This window comes from Bos indicus x Bos taurus, chromosome 15, assembly GCF_003369695.1.
Source record: "Bos indicus x Bos taurus breed Angus x Brahman F1 hybrid chromosome 15, Bos_hybrid_MaternalHap_v2.0, whole genome shotgun sequence".
Classification (NCBI taxonomy): domain Eukaryota; kingdom Metazoa; phylum Chordata; class Mammalia; order Artiodactyla; family Bovidae; genus Bos; species Bos indicus x Bos taurus.
The window spans coordinates 15,563,326-15,580,151 of NC_040090.1; positions in this window are offsets into that span (position 1 = coordinate 15,563,326).

A 16,826-nucleotide genomic window follows, 5' to 3' on the forward strand; every position below is an offset into this window, starting at 1 on the left:
TGTTTCCTTTCGAGATTTGCACTTCAACTTAACTTCTGATATTACTTGTATAAATAGGTTTTAAAAGTCCAATATTTTATTTCTATCAGCAGTACCTATTGATCCTTTAATACTACAATGATTATTTTCTATTTCTTGTACTTCTACCCAATATAAAACAACATAAAACAATTTTAATTTTACATTATTTTTTAAACTTTATGTATAAAAATGCCTCAATTATTTTTGCTAGCTTTATATTGTCTCCTTTAATATCAACCTAGAAAAGTAAAAAAAAAAAAAAAAACCAGCAAAATTTTCTCTGTATTCTACCTTTTAACTCTCTTAGTTACATAATTTCTAGAATGTCACATAAAAATATTCACATTCTTTTCTGTCATATTTAATTACATTTACTTAAAAATTTTTACATTTTAATATTAACATTTAATGCTTTTATCCAAGATGAATGGATTGGATTCATTACTGACAGGCAAAACCTTTCCTTTTACTTTTGTATTACATCTGGGTTGGAGAAATTTAGTAAGTTCCTAAGATAGCACTAATGTGGACAATATTCCCTGAGTTCTTAAATACCAGTTTTATTGTTCTTTTATTTATCCTATATGTCTCGCTGAAAAAATTGTGTAAGTATTGCACTACTGTCTTATACATTGTATAACATTGCAAACAAGTCTGAGACCAGCCTAATTTTTTATTCCACTTTAATGGTTTTGAAATTGGGGATATATCTCAGTGTCATCCATTTTGAATCAATATTTTTCAAACAAATTGCACCTTTTCAATTTATGTATTAAAGTCCTCTTTTAGTTTGTGTTTTAATTTTTTTTTTCCCTTGTGATGTTTCTTAAAACATTTGTTCTATTTTTTCCCGCTTTTGTTGTTGCTCTATTGCTAAGTCATGTCTGACTCTTTGCAACCCTATGGACTGCAGCACACCAGACTTCCCTGTCCTTCAGTGTCTCCTGGAGTCCAAGGGACTCTCAAGAGTCTTCTCCATTCAGTTCAGTTCAGTTCAGTTGCTCAGTTCTGTCCGACTCTTTGTGACCCCATGAACCATAGCACTCCAGGCCTCCCTGTCCATCACCAACTCCTGGAGTCCACCCAGAACCATGTCCATTGTGTCAGTGATGCCATCCAACCATCTCATCCTCAGTCATCCCCTTCTCCTCCTACCCTCAATCTTTCACAGCACCAGGGTCTTTTCAAATGAGTCAGCTCTTTGCATGAAGTGGCCAAAGTATTGGAGTTTCAGCTTCAATATCAGTCCTTCCAATGAACACCCAGGACTGATCTTCTTTAAGATGAACTGGTTTGATCTCCTTGCAGTCAAAGGGACTCTCAAGAGCCTTCTCCAACACCACAGTTCAAAAGATCAATTCTTTGGCACTCAGCTTTCTTTATAGTCCAACTCTCACATCCATACGTGACCACTGGGAAAACCATAGCCTTGACTAGATTGACCTTTGTTGGCAAAGTAATGTCCCTGCTGTTTAATATGCCATCTAGGTTGGTCATAGCTTTCCTTCCAAGGAGTAAGCCTCTTTTAATTTCATGGCTGAAATCACCATCTGCAGTGATTTTTGGAGCCCAGAAAAATAAAGTCAGCCACTGTTTCCCCATCTATTTGCCATGAAGTGATGGGACCAGATGCCATGATCTTCGTTTTCTGAATGTTGAGCTTTAAGCCAACTTTTTCACTCTCCTCTTTCCCTTTCATCAAGAGGCTCTTTAGTTCTTCTTCACTTTCTGCCATAAGGTTGATGTCATCTGCCTACCTGAGGTTATTGACATTTCTCCCGGCAATCTTGAATCCAGCTTCTGCTTCTTTTAGCCCAGCGTTTCTCATGATGTACTCTGCATATAAGTTAAATAAGCAGGGTGACAATATACAGCCTTGATGTACTCATTTTCCTATTTGGAACCAATCTGTTTTTCCATGTCCAGTTCTGACTGTTGCTTCCTGACCTGCATACAGGTTTCTCAAGGGGCAGGTCAGGTGGTCTGATATTCCCATCTCTTTCAGAATTTTCAAATGCATCAATTCTTCAGTGTTAAGCCTCTATAGTCCAGCTCTCACATCCATACACGTTGTTCCCTCAGAAGTCTCATTTACATAAGATACTACCTTCACTTATCTTATACATCTTCTGCCTTGTGCTTGTTCCAATTTCAACCTATGTTTCCATTAGTTTTATTTTTTCTTCCAAGTATTTCTTATGCTTTGACACCCTTTATATTGTTTCATCTCTTTATATTGACTTCATCTTTTGTTTTAAATTCCCTATCTCCTCTTTGAGCTTGTCCATTTTTCCAGCTCATTTCTTATGTTTCTTTATTTGTTCATTAATTACATGGCCAACTATTCAGTCAAAATTTCCCTCTGTTCCATTATAATATCTTTCCTACTCATATTCTATATTTACCATCCTGATTTTTCCTATTTTGCTTGTATCATACATATTAAATACTTTTAATTGCTCATATTACTCATATTTTTCCTTAATTATACACTTATTTAAAAATTATTACTGGCACATGATTACTAAAGTCCATTGTTTACATTAAGGTTCACTCTTGCTGCTGCTGCTGCTGCTAAGTCACTTCAGTCATGTCTGACTCTGTGTGACCCCACAGACGGCAGCCCACCAGGCTCCCCCATCCCTGGGATTCTCCAGGCAAGAACACTGGAGTGGGTTGCCATTTCCTTCTCCAATGCATGAAAGTGATAAATGAAACTGAAGTCGATCAGTCATGTCTGACCCTCAGCAACCCCATGGACTGCAGCCCACCAGGCTCCTCCGTCCATGGGATTTTCCAGGCAAGAGTACTGGAGTGGGGTGCCATTGCCTTCTCCGAAGGTTCACTTTTAGTATTGTACAATTCTACTGCTTTGATAATTGTACAATATCATATATCCACCATTACAGTATTAAACAAAATAATTGCACTGCCCTAAGCATCCGGAGGTGCCCAATATGCTACTGGAGATCAGTGGAGACATAACTCCAGAAAGAATGAAGGGATGGAGCCAAAACAAAAACAATACCCAGCTGTGGATGTGACTGGTGATAGAAGCAAGGTCCTATGCTATAAAGAGCAATATTGCATAGGAACCTGGAATGTCAGGTCCATGAATCAAGGCAAATCATTCATGTCCTTCTCTTTGTGACCATATGGACTGTAGCCCACCAGGTTCCTACATCCATGGTGTTTTTCCAGGCAAGAATACTGGAGTGGGTTGCCATTTCCTTCTCCAGGGGATCTTCCCAACCCAGGGATCAAGCCTGTGTCTCCTGCAATGCAAGCAGATTTTTTACTGCTGAGCCATTGGGGAAACCCACTTACAGAACACAAATTCAAAAATAAATAATTATAAGTGCAAAAGAATGACTGCTGCTGCTGCTAAGTCACCTCAGTCATGTCTGACTCTGTGTGACCCCATAGACGGCAGCCCACCAGGCTGCTCCGTCCCTGGGATTCTCCAGGTAAGAACACTGGAGTGGGTTGCCATTTCCTTCTCCAGTGCATGAAAGTGAAAAGTGAAAGTGAAGTCACTCAGTTGTGTCCGACTCTGAACGGCCCCATGGACTGCAGCCTACCAGGCTCCTGTCCATGTGATTTTCCAGGCAAGAGTACTGGAGTGGGGTGCCATTAAACCTAATCGCAGAACCCTTCTGAGTGTGGGGCCTTCGGGTCTATACTGGTCACACAGTCATGAAGCCATCCCTACTTAAAATCTTAAGATGTTATTCAAAGTAAAAGCAGCATCTTCACAAGACAAAACAGGGTATTGCACCTCCAGAACTTATTGATACACTTCTCTCACTCCTTTCCAGCCACAGGAGTCCCATGGGTCTCCTGGAACATATCTGGCACACTCATTGCTTTGGGCTCACACACTGGTCATCCTCTTCCCGAATTTCTCTTCCATTTTTCCCTGGGCTCACTTTCTCACCTCCACCAAGTCTCTCAAATCTCACTTTCTTAATGAGGTGTTTAGAAAGTTTAAGCTTTTTAAAGTGCCAAGGTGTTTAAAAAGTTTAAATGCCAAGGGTGTTTAAAAAGTTTAACACGTAATCCTCTCTTTCTTGTTTTTTTTTCTTTGGTTTTCACAGTCCTAATTATCTTTTTATTATACTAAATAATCAACTTCTTTATTTTTTTTAAAAAAGTGTTTATTGCCTATCTTCTGCTTCTAAAAAACAAACTCTATAAGAGAGCAGAGGTTCTAATTTTCTTTTGTGGGTGTTACTGGCAGGTGTTTGCCTTCTGTTTCACTGTTGAAGTCCAGTCATCTACATATGTGCCTGGTACATAACAGTTACTGAAAAAATACTTGTTGAAGTAATTAGTTGACATTATTATTTTCAAATATGTTTTTTAAAAATAATCACAGTATGCTAAGTGAAAGATATAATAAAAATCTAGATACTGAATGATCTATATGATATAAATGATATTTGTATGTGTGCAGAAATAAATTTATCCTTGTACATATGTGCTTGATGAGATGCATGTGCATATGTGTGTATGTATATAAAAAACTGAAAAAGAACAATTAAAATATTTTTCTTCCTTTAGATGGTGAATTGATGGGTGATTTTAATGTCCTTTTAATTTTTTTTGCATTTTAATTATTCACAATAATATTAATTTAATGATTAAAGTAATAAACATTATTTTAAGTAATAAAATAGCAACACTTTCCAGAAACATTGAAAATCTCTCTAATCTTCATAGAATATTTTCTTTACTTGTACCTATAACTTTCTGAAATTGCTGAAAGTCAGTACATGGAAATGTAAATCACTTTCTCGTGCATGCTCAGTCGCTCAGTCATGTCCAACTCTGCAACCCCATGAATTGTAGCCCATCAGTTTCCTCTGTCCATGGAATTCTCCAGGCAAGAATACTGGAGTGGGTTGCCATCTCCTCCTCCAGGGGATCTTCCAGAGCCAGAGATCTAACCTGTTTCTCCTGTGGCTCCTGCATTGCAAGCAGATTCTTTATCACTGAGCCACCTGGGAAGCCCAGCTAAGATGTAGGTCTCCTTATCGTCCCCCAGTCAGCATAAAACATGTCATACATTTTATCATAACACAAGATATTGATGCATTATCTTTGCTCCCTGTGGAGCTACTGATTCTCTTTTCTCATTTATTAATAACAAATCTATTTTTGAATGATTGTTCATTTTCCAGTAACTATATATGGCACAGCCAAGAATTGACAATAAAGGAAAAAGTCAGCTGAATTTACAGTGATAAAGTTTCCTTACTGAAGACACAAGGAAATTCAGTGAAACAGAGAGTAATGTAGAGAACATGTGCATAAAGAATCAGAATGAACATAGATAGTATTCCCATAACATTTAAGGCTAGGCACTGGGTGTTCCTTTTGGTCACACCAACATTTTTACCTGGAAAAAGTCAGGTTACAATGAGTATCATGGGAAGACTTGATGAGTGAACCAAGGCACAGAATTAATAAACACGGTGTAAAGAGGAATCTGATAGTTTGGTTATACAGAGCTGTATTAAGATCAAGTTTTTGTTTTTGCTCTAGTTTTAGCTCTCAGTTGGCAAATCCTTTTACTCACTCTTTTCCTATCAGCATATATTATGCCATATTAATTTTAAAACACATTTTAATAAACTCTCTCTTACTTTATATGAAGAAAAATGACATCAATTTGATTTTTCCTTTATTCCTCCCTAACTTTTTTGAGTGAATTTTGTAATGTCAGAGGCAACCATAGTCCACAGTGCAGTATATTGAATTTAACTTAAATCACATGGGATGATATTCAGTGCAATTCTCATTTCATCTCAATTGCATTATTCCTATTGGGTTTAAATGTCATTTACTTAGTAGCCCTTTCTCTTTTGTCTGAAATTAGGACTCTATTAAGAATATAGTAGCTCACTTTTGAATAAAACTGAAAGGAATAAGATATTTATTAAGGTCAAAGAAAATTGGACAGAAATTGCATATAAATCCACCTCCTCTCACATTTTTAGCACATGTGCATTTAATATTTGCAAAGAAATAGAGGAAAACAACTGAATGGGAAAGACTAGAGATCTCTTCAAGAAAATTAGAGATACCAAGGGAACATTTCATGCAAAGATGGGCTCTATAAAGGACAGAAATGGTATGGACCTAACAGAAGCAGAGATTTTAAGAAGAGGTGGCAAGAATACACAGAAGAACTGTACAAAAAAGATCTTCATGACCCAGATAATCACGATGGTGTGATCACTGACCTAGAGCCAGACATCCTGGAATGTGAAGTCAAGTGGGCCTTAGAAAGCATCACTATGAACAAAGCCAGTGGAGGTGATGGAATTCCAGTTGAGCTATTCCAAATCCTGAAAGATGATGCTGTGAAAGTGCTGCACTCAATATGCCAGCAAATTTGGAAAACTCAGCAGTGGCCACAGGACCGGAAAAGGTCAGTTTTCATTCCAATCCCAAAGAAAGGCAATGCCAAAGAATGCTCAAACTACCACACAATTGCACTCATCTCACATGCTAGTAAAGTAATGCTCAAAATTCTCCAAGCCAGGATTCAGCAATACGTGGACCGTGAACTTCCAGATGTTCAAGCTGGTTTTAGAAAAGGCAGAGGAACCAGAGATCAAATTGCCAACATCTGCTGCATCATCAAAAAAGCAAGAGAATTCCAGAAAATCATCTATTTCTGCTTTATTGACTATGCCAAAGCCTTTGACTGTGTGGATCACAATAAACTATGGAACATTCTGAAAGAGATGGGAATACCAGACCACCTGACCTGCCTCTTGAGAAACCCATATGCAGATCAGGAAGCAACAGTTAGAACTGGACATGGAACAACAGACTGGTTCCAAATAGGAAAAGGAGTACGTCAAGGCTGTATATTGTCACCCTGCTTATTTAACATATGCAGAGTACATCATGAGAATCGGGCTGGAAGAAGCACAAGCTGGAATCAAGATTGCTGTGAGAATTATCAATAACCTCAGATATGCAGATGACACCAACCTTATGGCAGAAAGTGAAGAGGAACTAAAAAGCCGCTTGATGAAAGTGAAAGAGGAGAGTGAAAAAGTTGGCTTAAAGCTCAACATTCAGAAAACTAAGATCATGGCATCTGGTCCCATCAGTTCATGGCAAATAAATAGGGAAACAGTGGAAACAGTGTCAGACTTTATTTTGGGGTGCTCCAAAATCACTGCAGATGGTGATTGTAGCCATGAAATTAAAATATGCTTACTCTTTCAAAGGAAAGTTATGACCAACCTAAATAGCATATTCAAAAGCAGAGATATTACTTTGCCAACAAAGGTCCGTCTAGTCAAGGCTATGGTTTTTCCTGTGGTCATGTATGGATGTGAGAGTTGGACTGTGAAGACAGCTGAGCACTGAAGAATTGATGCTTTTGAACTGTGGTGTTGGAGAAGACTCTTGGGAGTCCTTTGGACTGCAAGGAGATCCAACCAGTCCATCCTAAAGGAGATCAGTCCTGGGTGTTCATTGGAAGGACTGATGCTAAAGCTGAAACTCCAATACTTTGGCCACTTCATGCAAAGAACTGACTCATTGGAAAAGATCCTGATGCTGCGAGAGATTGGGGGCAGGAGGAGAAGGGGACGACAGAGGATGAGATGGCTGGATGGCATCACCGACTTGATGGACATGAGTTTGAGTGAACTCTGAGAGTTGGTGATTGACAGCGAGGCCTGGCATGCTGTGATTCATCGGGTCGCAAGATCGGACACGACTGAGTGACTGAACTGAACTGAACTGAAATGGTCTCAGATTTTTATAATTTAATTAACCTCTCACCACTCTGTGTTTCTATATTTCTATGCAACGGCTTGATAAGATAATCTATTTCTTGCTCTATGAGAATGGAGAAGTCATGTTGATTAAGTTTCTATGTGCCAGTCACCGTGTTCCTTTCTTTTCACAGGTGGTCTCCATTTTCCCTTTGAACCAAAGCAGGAAAAATGTAGGGTTGATGCCAATCATTTCCAGGTTATACTAAGTATCAGAGAAGTTAGGGAACTTGTTTCTAAATCACAGTCCAATGTGTAGCAGGATTGACCTTCAAACCAGGTCTATCTAAATCCAAACTTCAACTTAGAGGATCCATAATTATCCACTCCAGACCTTCTCACTAGACTGTAAAGTATTTAATCTCACCAGCATAGCTTGCTAAGACAGTATTGTCTTAGCAAATTGTAAATTCTGATATAGAATTTAAAAAATAAATCAGACTGTGTATTACCTCTATTAAAATGTATATAAATGATACATCAGATCAGATCAGATCAGTCGCTCAGTCGTGTCCGGCTCTTTGCCACCCCATGAATCGCAGCACACCAGGCCTCCCTGTCCATCACCAACTCCCGGAGTTCACTCAGACTCATGTCCATCGAGTCAGCGATGCCATCCAGCCATCTCATCCTCTGTCGTCCCCTTCTCCTCCTGCCCCCAATCCCTCCCAGCACCAGAGTTTTTTCCAATGAGTCAACTCTTTGCATGAGGTGGCCAAAGTACTGGAGTTTCAGCTTTATCATCATTCCTTCCAAAGAAATCCCAGGGCTGATCTCCTTCAGAATGGACTGGTTGGATCTCCTTACAGTCCAAGGGACTCTCAAGAGTCTTCTCCAAAACCACAGTTCAAAAGCATCAATTCTTTGGCACTCAGCCTTCTTCACAGTCCAACTCTCACATCCATACATGACCACAGGAAAAACCATAGCCTTGACTAGACAGACCTTTGTTGGCAAAGTAATGTCTCTGCTTTTGAATATGCTATCTAGGTTGGTCATAACTTTCCTTCCAAGGAATGATACATAGGTTTAAATAATATTGCACTTTTGTAATTTATTTTTTATTTTTTTAAATTTTATTTTATTTTTAAACTTTACAATATTGTATTGGTTCTGCTATATATCGAAATGAATCCGAGAAGGAGAAAAATCATTTTACTTTCAGGGCTAACTTGTGAGGCAAATAATAAATCAATAAATAAAAACAGCGAAGGTAAAGTGAAGGTCGCTCAGTCATGTCCCAGTCTTTGCTACCCCATGGACTATACAGTCCATGGAATTCTCGAGGCTAGAATACTGGAGTGGGTAGCCTTTCTCTTCTGCAGAGGATCTTCCCAATTCAGGGATCAAACCCAGGTCTCCTGTATTGTGGGAGGATTCTTTACTGTCTGAATCACAAGGGAAGCCCAAGAATACTGGAGTGGGTAGTCTATCCCTTCTCCAGGGGATCTTCCTGACCCAGGAATCAAATCTGGGTCTCCTGTATTGTAGGCGGATTCTTTACCAACTGAGCTATGAGGGAACAAACATCTAAACTAAAACCACTTCCAATTTCTTAGGCAGAAATCTGACTCACAACAAAGAACACTGCTTTTTAGTCTATTCTTTTGTTCTCAAGGAAAATAACAGTATATACTAGGAAAAATTCAACCAAAACAAATAAAATTTTAAAAAAACCAGATACTATATACAAAGAAAAACTCAAAACTCGATGCAAGTTATGGAAAAAAGTGATTTACTGAGACAAATTCCAGTTACTTATATTGATGTATTTAGAAGTTAATTTTTCATAAAGTTAGATGAAGATTAAGAGTATAATTCTTATATCTTTAGTTATAATTCTTTCAAAACATTCTTTCTTTACTGCATTCAGTACAGAAAAAATTTTTGTCATGGCAAGAACAAACTAAAGTGAAATAAAACTCTAAATTGATTTCTTTAGAAACTTTAGAAAACTTTGAATAAACTTCAGAAAAATTTCTTTCCTCTTAACCACATTGCAAACTTTTAAAAAAAATGTATTTTATCTAATTTTCATTAGAAAGGAAAAATCATTCTGTTTGTAATTCTACAAATATATCTTCCAGCAAATTAAGAAGACATAACTTCCAATTTCTACTCATTTAGAATTGATCATTAATTTTTACATAGGCACACATGATTGATAAAAGAGAGATGTGTTTGAGCATCAAATTAGCCATTTAAATGTAAGCTATTTCTTTATTCAGTCAATTTTAAAATCTGTGAATAAAAGTTAAACCAACTTCAGTTGATATTAATTTAATAACCTAGTGACAGTAGGGAAAAATGAACATGGGTTGTTTTTGACTGAGATGAATTTTAAAGTGAAGTTTTTCTCTCTACTTAGCTTTGCAGTTACCCTTAAGGCATTAATCTATTGAAAGGGATAAGATAGCATCTTTCAGAGGAAACATGTCATAAATATTTTGATAAAGTATTTGTAATCCTCAAAAACAGATGGCTGTTCTATAAAGATTGTCAGCTGAGAAGGTTTTGCTGACAGAATCATATTAAACAACTGCAACTGGGTTCTGCACTGCAAAATCATATGCATTCTTCTATTAATCAATCACAGCTGGCTGATTTTTCTGACAGCTGGAAACTTGCAAGACCTCATTTGTACCCTTTGCTCCATTTCTGACTAATAAACCTTAAGTGAAGCAAAACAGGCTCTTGGCGGGGGGTGGGGAAGGGGCATGCTTGTGTAAGGGGTATAATAACAGATTAATATGTCAAGAAGAGAAACATGAAGGATGCTGATTTAACCTCATAAATATGGGGAAAAGGAACCATTACTAAGGACCTTAGGCAGGAAATTTATATCAGGGAAAGGACAGCCCATATCGATAATGATAATGTAATCGAGAGAAAGGTTCATTTCCCTCTGTGGCTTCCATTTGGCAATTGGCATACCATTCCCTAATTGATTTGGGGGTCTAGTTCTGTTTATTGACATTTGGATGATATAGTTGGGGAAGGATGTATCACTTTACCTTATTAAAACTCAAATTGTATTTTTGCAATTTTAGCATAATTTGTATGTAACATTAATATATTATTTGTAATTTTTTACTACTGAGAAGACAGGAAAAGGTATCTTTAACCAATTTCCCTAAAAATCAAAGGACCCAAGACACAGAAAGTGTGACTCCACATGACAGTAAAGTGGGTTTAAGTCACACTCTAGCCTATTACTGTGTGTTAAATTCCTTCCAGTGTTTATCAGTTATCTGAGTTTTATTTCCTGACTCTTTGATTTTTATTTCCCTCCAATACAATGTAAATCAATGAAAGCAAGGATTCGAGTTTGCATTGATCACCACTCCACTGTATCCACAGTGTGTCCTCTGTAAATATATGTTGAAGAAATCTATAAATGACATTCAGTGGAACCATGAAGCTGTATTCACAGCATACATTCTGTATTTTTTATTAGTTTACTTTTTATTTACAAAAATGATTCTTATCAAATATTCTGTACCTACTCCATCTGAGGTACTATAGTAGGTATTTAAAAATAAATATGGATAGGATATTGCCCCTGTGTATAAGGTTTTATAGACAGGTGGAAAAGGAAAAAAATCAACCAAACATATGATAAACCTTTAGACATCTCTATAACCATCATTTATAAAATTTTGTTAAACAACCTTATGCTGGATTGGTTGATCTATTTTCAACTATTAAATTGTCTTATAAAGAATAAATTAATATTAATCTGATTTTTTGGCCTCTCTGGAGGTTTTAAAAATTAGAGTTATTGGTCTTCAGAAGATTCTAGACTGCTTTCTCCAAACTGCACAAAAGTGGGCACATTTTTCTCCCTTTTGTTCCTCTGAAAATACTGCAGGTTGGTCACTGTTGGCTCCCTAGACCTGTGAAACACATAAGTTTGGGCTGGGGGAAATGCAGTCTTGAGTTCTTAATTATGGTTCTACTATAAATTACTGCTGAGAAAAACCAATGTCTCTTTGGTCTCAAATAAGTGGATTGAAATAAATAAAATTATAAAGAGCTTTTCATTCTCACACAATTTGTAACGTATCCAGTTAATAACAGATGCAAATAACATATCCATAGTTAAAAAAAAAAACACTAATAGAAATATTTTGAGGGATCGTTCACTAACTCTAATACTTCATTGTGAACTGTATGAAACACCCTCAAGATATCCTTTAAGTCACGGTATTTTTTTTGAATTTGGGAAGAGAACATACGATAAAGCTAGTAGTTTTATGCAAGTGTACTCCACAGACTGAGGTTATTGATATTTCTCCCGGCAATCTTGATTCCAGCTTGTGTTTCTTCCAGTCCAGCATTTCTCATGATGTACTCTGCATATAAGTTAAATAAACAGGGTGACAATATACAGCCTTGACGTACTCCTTTTCCTATTTGGAACCAGTCTGTTGTTCCATGTCCAGTTCTAACTGTTGCTTCTGACCTGCATACAAATTTCTCATGAGGCAGATCAGGTGGTCTGGTATTCCCATCTCTTTCAGAATTTTCCACAGTTTATTGTGATCCACACAGTCAAGGGCTTTGGCATAGTCAATAAAGCAGATAGATGCTTTTCTGGAACTCTCTTGCCTTTTCCATGATCCAGTGGATGTTGGCAATTTGATCTCTGGTTCCTCTGCCTTTTCTAAAACCAGCTTGAACATCTGGAAGTTCACAGTTCACATATTGCTGAAGCCTGGCTTGGAGAATTTTGAGCTTTACTTTACTAGCGTGTGAGATGAGTGCAATTGTGCGGTAGTTTGAGCATTCTTTGCCATTGCCTTTCTTTGGGATTGGAATGAAAACTGACCTTTTCCGGTCCTGTGGCCACTGCTGAGTTTTCCAAATTTGCTGGCATATTGAGTGCAGCACTTTCAGAGCATCATCTTTCAGGATTTGGAATAGCTCAACTGGAATTCCATCACCTCCACTAGCTTTGTTCGTAGTGATGCTTTCTAAGGCCCACTTGACCTCACATTCCAGGATGTCTGGCTCTAGGTGAGTGATCACACCATCGTGATTCTCTGGGTCATGAAGATCTTTTTTGTACAGTTCTTCTGTGTATTCTTGCCACCTCTTCTTAAAATCTGCTTCTGTTAGGTCCATACCATTTCTGTCCTTTATCGAGCCCATCTTTGCAAGAAAGTGAAGAGGAAGTAAAAAGCCTCTTAATGAAAGTGAAAGTGGAGAGTGAAAAAGTTGGCTTAAAGCTCAACATTCAGAAAACGAAGATCATGGCATCCGGTCCCATCACTTCATGGGAAATAGATGGGGAAACAGTGGAAACAATGTCAGACTTTATTTTTCTGGGCTCCAAAATCACTGTAGATGGTGACTGCAGCCATGAAATTAAAAGACACTTACTGCTTGGAAGGAAAGTTATGACCAACCTAGATAGCATATTCAAAAGCAGAGATATTACTTTGCCAACAAAGGTCCATCTAGTCAAGGCTATGGTTTTTCTTGTGGTCATGTATGGATGTGAGAGTTGGACTGTGAAGAAGGCTGAGCACCGAAGAATTGATGCTTTTGAACTGTGGTGTTGGAGAAGACTCTTGAGAGTCCCTTGGACTGCAAGGAGATCCAACTAGTCCATTCTGAAGGAGATCAGCCCTGGGATTTCTTTGGAAGGAATGATGCTAAAGCTGAAACTCCAGTACTTTGGCCACCTCATGCAAAGAGTTGACTCATTGGAAAAGACTCTGATGCTGGGAGGGATTGGGGATAAGAGGAGAAGGGGATGACAGAGGATGAGATGGCTGGATGGCATCACTGACCTGATGGAAGTGAGTTTGAGTGAACTCCGGGAGTTGGTGATGGACAGGGAGGCCTGGCCTGCTGCGATTCATGGGGTGGCTAAGAGTCAGACACGACTGAGCGACTGATCTGATCTGATCTGACTCCACAGACTGCTTGTATAAGATCAAAGGGTAATTAAAAAAAATGATTTAGTGAAAAAAAATGGAAATGTACAAGGAGGTTAGAATCATATATGTAAGATTAATTATTTTCATGGTATCACCCTGATGAGGCCCTGCGTGTGTGCTCAGTCATGCCCAACTCTTTGTGATCCCATGGAATATAGCCCACTAGGCTTCCTTGTCCGTGGGATTATCCAGGCCAGAATACTGGAGTGGGTTGCCATTTCCCTCTCTATGGGATTCCTGACCAGGGAGGGACTGAACCTGATCCTCCTGCATTTCCTGCATTGCAGGTGGATGCTTTACCGCTAGACCACCTGGGAAGCCCGTGACATCACATCGGGTGCAAAACAATAGGAAGCCTCTGAGATAGTTTGGACTTCAAATTCCATGCCTTGTAACTATGAGACATTGAACAGAAAATTTATAAACATATGCATTAAATAGAAACTGAAATATTAGTTCTTCTCCAGCTTCCTAACTGTTTTTGTGTGCGTGAAAGATTTCTCTCTATATGAAAGCTTAAATGGCTCAAGTCAGGGGGTTAAAACTAGCGCCTCTATATATGCAGTGGATGTTTTGATCATTAAACCTTGAATATTATTGACATGGCTAGTAAAAGAATGAAACTATGTTTTTGTGTGTGACAAGACTAGAGTTACATACTGCTTCCATCAAGAACGTTACTCTTCTGTTATAGAAAGGTCATTTCAAATTATTTGTCATTTCTGTTTTTAATCATCAGTTTATAACTGGAATCAAATCTTCCCTGCAGGTTCTTTGGCAAAACTCACACTGGCCCTAGTATTAAATACTTATGCCCCATCAGCAAAGTTTGACCCATCCCCTGGTATTTTCATTCAATTTCAGTCTTCAGGTATCCCTGTAGTTAATCAGTTACTTTAAATGATTTTGGCAGAGATGCCCTGGAGTTGACTAATTATACAAAATGATTAGCTTTTCAGCCGTGAGGTCCGTTGCTAGAGACAGGAAAACTATAACATGATCTATAGTACAATGCCATATTACTGAATCATTGTACATAAATGTCCCCAGTGAACTCAATTCTGTTAAAAAACAGGAAATGTAAATTGTTTTGCAACTCACAAAGTGTAAAAAAAAAAGTTGTACGAAGTAATATATATAGGAAAACAAAATGTTTGAACTTCAAAAAATGCCACCAGAGAATAATCAGGACCTCAGCATTCTAGTCCTGCCTCTTCAAGTCATCAGCTACAGTTGTTCAGTTACTCAGTTGTGTCCGACTCTGCAACCCCGTGGACTGCAGCATGCCAGGCTTCCCCATCCTCCACTATCTCCTGGAGTTTGTTCAAACGCACATCCATTGAGTTGGTGATCAGCTATAGAACCTTGTGTAAATAACTTCATGGGAACATACCCATCACTGATAATCATTTCTTTATCTGAAAATTTCAGGGGGCAGACTAGGGGGAAAAAAGGAATTAAAAGAAGCTGAATATAACTTAGTTCTTTCTCATTGCATAAGTAATTCATTCTCTGTATAGCATCACTGACTCTGAACACAAATCTGATTGAACTCTGGGAGATACTGAAGGACAGCAAATCCTGGCACGCTGCAGTACATGGCATCGCAAAGAATTAGACACGACTTAGCAACTGAACAACAACAACAAAGAAAAGCAGCCTCCAGTTGAAAGTTGGATTTCACTGTCCTCTGTTTGTTTTCTGATTGCTTCTCTCTTATTCTACTCTTTATTTGGGATAATCACAGCATGGTGTGATTATATACCAGTTTAGATACATTTGGGCTTCTCTTGTGGCTCAGCTGGTAAAGAAGCTGCCTGCGGGAGACCTGGGTTCGATCCTTGGGTTGGAAAAATCCCCTGGAGAAGGGAAAGGCTAACCACTCCAGTATTCTGGCCTGAAGAATTCCATGGACTGTACAGTCCATAAGTCTCAAAGAGTCAGATACGACTGAGCGACCTTCACTTAGATATATTTTACTCCTTATTTCTTTCATTTCGTTTCTTGACCAATTATGCTCAAATGAATTCCCTTAGGCACCAAAAAAAGTGACCTAGAGATGAGTGACTGTAATATATCTAACATTAGATCTGGCTATATCTACAGCTGTATCTAACTATATCTGTATCTGTATCTGTATTATTTGTATCTGTATCTACCTTTATTCACAGCTATAGTTATCTCATCCTGCTCTTTGATTATAGTGTTTAAGCTCAAGTAGTAAAAAGTAATATTATATCTTAGAAGGATTATGGGGTTAGACTAAAGTTTTGTGATACCTGAAAAAAACTCATTTCAGGAGGCTGTCACAGTTTACACTCCCACCAAAAGCTTTTGAATGCTCATTTCACTGCATCCTCATTAGCAATGCCTTTACTGTAATTAAAATCTTAGTCATTTTGGTAGATTTAAAAGAGAATACTTTAATTATATTAGGCTAATGAGAACTGAATCATTATTCAGTCTATTCAGACTTATGCAATGCACTTATGACAAAAGATGTGAAATATGGCACTCTGCTGTACTAATATTAATTTTAGTACCTAAAAGTAAGAGGAGATTTCAAAATATTTTAACAGAGATTATCAAAACAAGACTTGAGTAATATTAAGGGATTCAGTTTGATATTCCAAACTCAGATAAAAAATAATCAAAAATCCTGATCTATAAGCCAGAAAGCCAACTTATACACTGATAAACAATAAAAATGCCAAATGGAATGTATTATAGTCCACCTTAAATGACTCATCACATTGGAAAGAAAACAACATTTAATATACATTATGTTTTATATATAAAGAAAAAAGTGATCATAAGAAGATTATAGTTTATAGTTTTCTTGTGTTAGCTATATCACTGAAAAGGCCATAAAAAAAGGTAATAATTTATTCCTAGATCTCATATGAATATGATTTGGATTTAGAAGCCTAAATGTTTTGAAATAGGCACAAAGTTTATCTTTGTGACTTTTTTTTGTGTGTTTCTGACTTCATCTGCGTGGACTGCTACACCAGAATACCATAGATTGTGTGGTTTATAAACAACAGAAATT